Source organism: Silene latifolia, chromosome 6 (genome assembly GCF_048544455.1).
Source record: "Silene latifolia isolate original U9 population chromosome 6, ASM4854445v1, whole genome shotgun sequence".
NCBI classification, from domain to species: Eukaryota; Viridiplantae; Streptophyta; class Magnoliopsida; order Caryophyllales; family Caryophyllaceae; genus Silene; species Silene latifolia.
Genome location: NC_133531.1, coordinates 81441464 through 81446848, shown reverse-complemented (window position 1 = coordinate 81446848; position 5385 = coordinate 81441464). Strand labels below are relative to the sequence as shown.

At 42.5% G+C, this 5385-nt stretch overlaps 1 non-coding gene across 1 annotated transcript; it reads left to right on the top strand.

Annotated features, from left to right (window-relative positions):
- Positions 1-4540: 4540 nt before the first annotated feature.
- Positions 4541-4647, top strand: LOC141588993 (small nucleolar RNA R71). The gene has a single exon (XR_012519955.1). It is a non-coding gene; the product is annotated as a small nucleolar RNA R71 (small nucleolar RNA).
- Positions 4648-5385: the final 738 nt, after the last annotated feature.

The following is a 5385-nucleotide window of genomic DNA, read 5'->3' as shown; positions in this document are numbered from 1 at the left end:
CTCGATCTAATGACCTAATGGAACGAGTTCAATCTCAGAGCGAATTACAACATGTAAAGCCTAAACCATTTTAATGCAATAACCAACAATCAATTAGCAATTATGAATCATGCAACCGAGTTATGAAGTCGTTAAAAACTGCTGAACCGTTAACTATAGAGACTTATCAAATTGGACTCTCACGGGTCGCTCATATCACACATAAGCACAGGTGAATATATACGAGGATAGAAAGAATTCATTTTGTAAAGACTCTCACCTAACTACGACCTATAAGAACATGCCTGCAATATAATATGAAAACAATCTCTACAACCGTACATATGCATTCCAACCAACAAGAGACCATGACACATGCCGAGGTATATATGTGGATATGTGAGGTATGGGTAAGAAGGGGCAAAACATTTATGGGAAAGTGGAGGTACAGGTGATCAAGCTAGTACCAAAATGGAACCATTTGGCAACATCCTTCTTCTTGCTCATAATCAAATGAAACGGTGCTATAGCAAGCACAAATCTCACAATCTCCAGTATAAAAGTAATCAACTAACTCTCCATAAGATACTAATGCAACATGGGAGCAAACATCGCCATAAGATAAAGATTTTGAATTATGCAAATTGATTTCTTCTTTTCTTTCGAACCTCAGTCGATCGACCAGAATTGGAAGTCGATCGACTGCTTTGAACAGTACAGAACTCTCTTTTTTTTTCGAATCATTTTTCTTTTTTCTTTTCTTTGAACTTCTTTCCTCCTTCATTCTTTTTATCCAACAAAATGTCAATAAGAGCAAATGCTACCAAAAACTAAGTAACAATCCCAAGAACATAGACTACTAGCTTGATAAGGGCAGGCTAAATGTAGGATGTAGTAATGGGACAAAAAGGCTGTTTTTGGCAGAGTGAAGCTTATGGGCAAAACGAATAAATGGAAACCTCTACCACATGTGTCAACAAACCACAAACCGAATGCACACAGGTATTAAGCAGATTAAGTTCATATTTATGCACATTTATGTAACATGTCTCATAAGGAGTACTACTCACATCCTAGATAAACTGGTCATAGATGTCACCAGTTATAAGCTCTAATAACTCAGAAATATGATATAGCTTGCCAAAATTCTAAGTCAAGTCTCAAGTCCAGCAAATAATTAACGAAAACTCGTAGACTATGCAAATGATTCTACTAATAACATGTCAATTAGCAAGGCCTAGGCGATAAAACAGATGCAAATGCAATGTCATCATGGAAATACTACCGTTCCGACTCGACCTATATGCTTAAAATAAACGTGCATTTTATTGAAATTTTTGAGATTTTTCAAATTTTTTTTGGAATTTTGTTATATATATGAAATGAAATAAACAATGCAAACAATGCAAAACAAAAATGTAAACGTGAATGCAAGCAAATGAAATGCGACGCAAAACCCTTCCCCAAACCAAATCGCACAATGTCCCCATTGTGCAAAATCATGTAATGAAGAAAAATGGAAAACGGGAATTTGCGAGAAAATTAAATAAATAAGACATGAAGTGAAAATCGGGAACTCACAAGACTTTAAGCGCAGAAAAAGGAAACCTCCCAAACCAAACAAGTTAGGAGGTTTCAAAGAGGCAACAGATGCTACCAAAAAGTACCTGAAAAGACAAAAGAACCACGCATAAAATCGAGAAGGCAATAATGAAGCGGTAATTACGTGCACAAGGTTAGAAAAAATAGAATAAATAAATAATTTGACGGAAGATACAGTGGAGTAGAAAACTCCCTCAAGTCCGCAAATCGACCAAACACAGCAGGGGAGAGGTCGTGAACAAGTACAGCAGTGCAGGGTGGTCGATCGACCACATCACTCAGTCGATCGACCAAGGTGAAGGGAACAGTAGCTCCTGGAAACTGCAAACTAGTCGATCGACCACATAGCTCAGTCGATCGACTGGAAATACTGCTGTAACTTCTGATTCTTCGTATTTGCTCAATTACTTGAGCTAATAAGGTCTAAAAACCTGTAAATGCACAATAATACGCACCCAAAATTGCGCAAAACCCAAAGTAAAGTCTAAAGCACTTAAAAATCCTAAGCAACAAAAACAAATGCGAAGTCTCGCGCACACAAAAGCAATAAAAAGAGTTTAAAAAGCAATAAAATGTTTGTAAGGTATGTGATCAACTAATAGTTGATCAAGAACGGCCACGGTATGGCCCACTTGGTCGGCTTCTGGCTACAAGAGGTAGCCTCAACGGTGCTCATCTTCTCAGCTGCACCTTCCTCAACTTCAGCATCCGTAGAGCTTGACGGATCAACAGCTTCGTCATCTCCCCAATCAATGACCTCTTCCGCTCATCAAAGTCCAAGTCGACTGTCTCACTTTGGTGGCTCATCTTCAAGCTCCTCATCGTGCTATAACTCGGGCATCCAAGACCGCCTCTCGAAACGATTTGCTCCTTCACACCGAGCAACCCGCGGCTCTTCCTTCCCCAAACCAGCTCTGCCGCATGTCCAAAACAATAGAATCTTCCTCCTTCTTGCTCTCAGTCTGGGGCGGAGGTGTTATAACAGGAATAGGAATAGAGACATGCATATCAGGAAGCACAAAGTATGATTTCTTTTCAGAAATCGTATTACAGGTGACAGGCCACATGGGGTCCTTCTTCCTAGCTGTTTGGGCGAAGACAATGGAATTCTTCCCCACTTTGAAGGTCAGGGTCCCAGAACCAACATCAATAACTGCACCAGCAGTGTGCAGAAATGGCCTACCTAGAATGATAGGTATGTGGGCATCCTCAGGCATATCTAGGACTACAAAGTCTACAGGGAAGAAAAACTTCCCTATTTGCACAGGGATGTCCTCTAGGACTCCTATAGGCTGGACCGCAGATCGGTCAGCCATCTGAACGGTCATGTTTGTAACTGCAAACCTATTCAATTTTAACTTTCTAGAAAGACTCAAGGGCATGACGCTAATACTAGCTCCTAGGTCACATAATGCCTTCTCAATAGAGAAGGTACCTATATTACAAGGAACGGAAAAGCTACCTGGGTCCTCTAGCTTATGGGGTGCAGTGTGAGTCAAATAAGAACATGACTCTTTAGTGAGTGCGACAGTATGCACTGTTTCAAGTGACCTCTTTTTAGAAAGCAATTGCTTCATGAACTTCATATAAGCGGGCACTTGATTTACTAATTAAAGGAAAGGTACTTGTACGTAAGACTACGAACAACATTTTCAAATTTATTGAAAGATACTTGTTCCTTTGTCGGCACTAGTCTCTCTGGATAAGGGGCTGAAAGAAGTAACTTAGCCCTCTCCTCTAAGTCTCGCATGCCAGCATCCGTGGACTTAGGCTGGAAGTCCACTACCTTCTCCTTATTGAAGCTTGACCCCTCTTCAGACCGTCTCAAATATGAACCATGGATTGACATTGGGTCGTGCTTCGGAATCGGGACGGACCCCTCAGCACTCGGGTCTTGCCCCAACACTTTCGGAGTTGTCGTACCCCGAAATAAGTGGTCTCTCAAATTATTGGGCATTGGAGGACGAAATTTCTCAATATCAGCAGTGGCCTCGGTCGATCTACCACCTTGCTCAGTCGATCGACTGAGGTCTACAGTTCCAGAAGCTTCTGTAACCCGCACTTCAGTCGATCGACCGGGTACATCGGATCGATCGATATACCCGGTAGACGCCTTGTTCTTGCTATTTTTCGTTACAGCTTTCTTTTGACTCGGTTCCGCCTCATTCTTTTCAGGGGCATCCTCGACCATAGCAGGCCCCTCCAGGATAGACCCACTCCTCAAATTAATGGCATTTAGGGTCTATTTCTGGTCAGTGTGAGTCGGTAAGTGTCCCGGAGCTCGAGTGGTACTCTTGCTAGCAAATTGAGCAATTTGGCTTTCTAAAAGTTTCATTCCGGCCTCTCTAGCTTGGGACTCCTTTTGCAACATATTCTTCAACTCAGCAAAGTCAGAATATTGAGATTGTTGCTGCTGCGGCACATAGGGAGGTTTTTGATATTGTTGTTGCTTATGATGAGGGGGCACATAGGCTTGCTGCTGCTGCGGAGGTGGAGTTGGATTTAGGACATTCTGGCTACTCCACCTCAAGTTGGGATGAACGTTAGGCTCATAGTAGGTGTTTGTCTGCCTATAATGTTGAAAGGCAGCGCAAGACTCAAAGGGACTAGGACAATTTTCTGAAACATGTCCCTCAGCTCCACACCTTCTGCAGACGAAAGGACCGTCGACACAGCATTACTTGGTAAATACCTCCTTTTGAAGCTCCTCCCGATTCATACTTGTCGAATCTCGCATTGAGAACTTCAAGTGCGGCTACGATGAGATTCAACACTCCTCCTTTGATTCCCCCTGGAATTCCCATACTCAGCTTTATGGGTGGCTAAGTCATCAATGATCTTCCACCCCTTAGTCTCTCCCATATTCTCAACAAATCGACCATTGGCTGCAGCATCCAAAATAGCGCTCTGATCGTCATACAGCCCGTTATAGAACTGATTGCAAAGACTCCATTTTTCGAACCCATGGTGCGGTATGGTTCGCACCAGCTTCTTGAAACGGACCCATGCTTCATGAAAATTTTCATCCGGCCCTTGTTTAAAGCTCGTGATCTGAGCTCTAATGGCATTAGTCTTCGAGGCAGAGAAGTACTTCTTGTAAAATGCCAAGGCCAAAGAATTCCAGTCGGTGATCCCATGAGCAGCTCGGTCTAGATCTATGTACCACTCCCTTGCAGCATCACGGAGTGAGAATATAAACATAGTCTCCTTTATCTAGTCCTGGGTCACACCGGTCGGTGGGGTATAGAGCAGCAGTAATCGATAAATATCTCCATATGCTTGGCTGCATCTTCATTTGCAGCTCCCCGAATCGTTCCTCTCAACTAAGTTGATATAGGAAGGCTTCGGTTCGAATTTCCTATCACTCCAGGTAATTCAACCCCTTGTAAAGATTTTCACTGTCGGCTCGAATGACTTGCTATAGTTGCTTCTTCACCATGACTGGAATTTCTGGAGAAGTGACTGTCTCACCAAGAAGAAGCGAAGCAGGAGATGTAGGTGGATCTTCTTGAGCAGCGTTCTCGTAGTAACTTGACAGAGTACTCAGCTCTTCCTCTGTCGGCAATACTCTAGATGATCGTCTCAACTCGCGCAAGGTCTTCTCAATCTCAGGATTGAAAGGTACTAATTCACCACCCTGTGACCTGCGCATAAGAAGAAACTACAAAAAGAATATAAGAAAAGTTTAAGGAACGGATGTCCCTTAAACTAGGAAAGACTAAATAAAAACAACTAAAAATTAGAACAATTGCCTCCCCGGCAACGGCGCCAAAATTTGATACCCGTCGTTGTGAGCACCAAAAA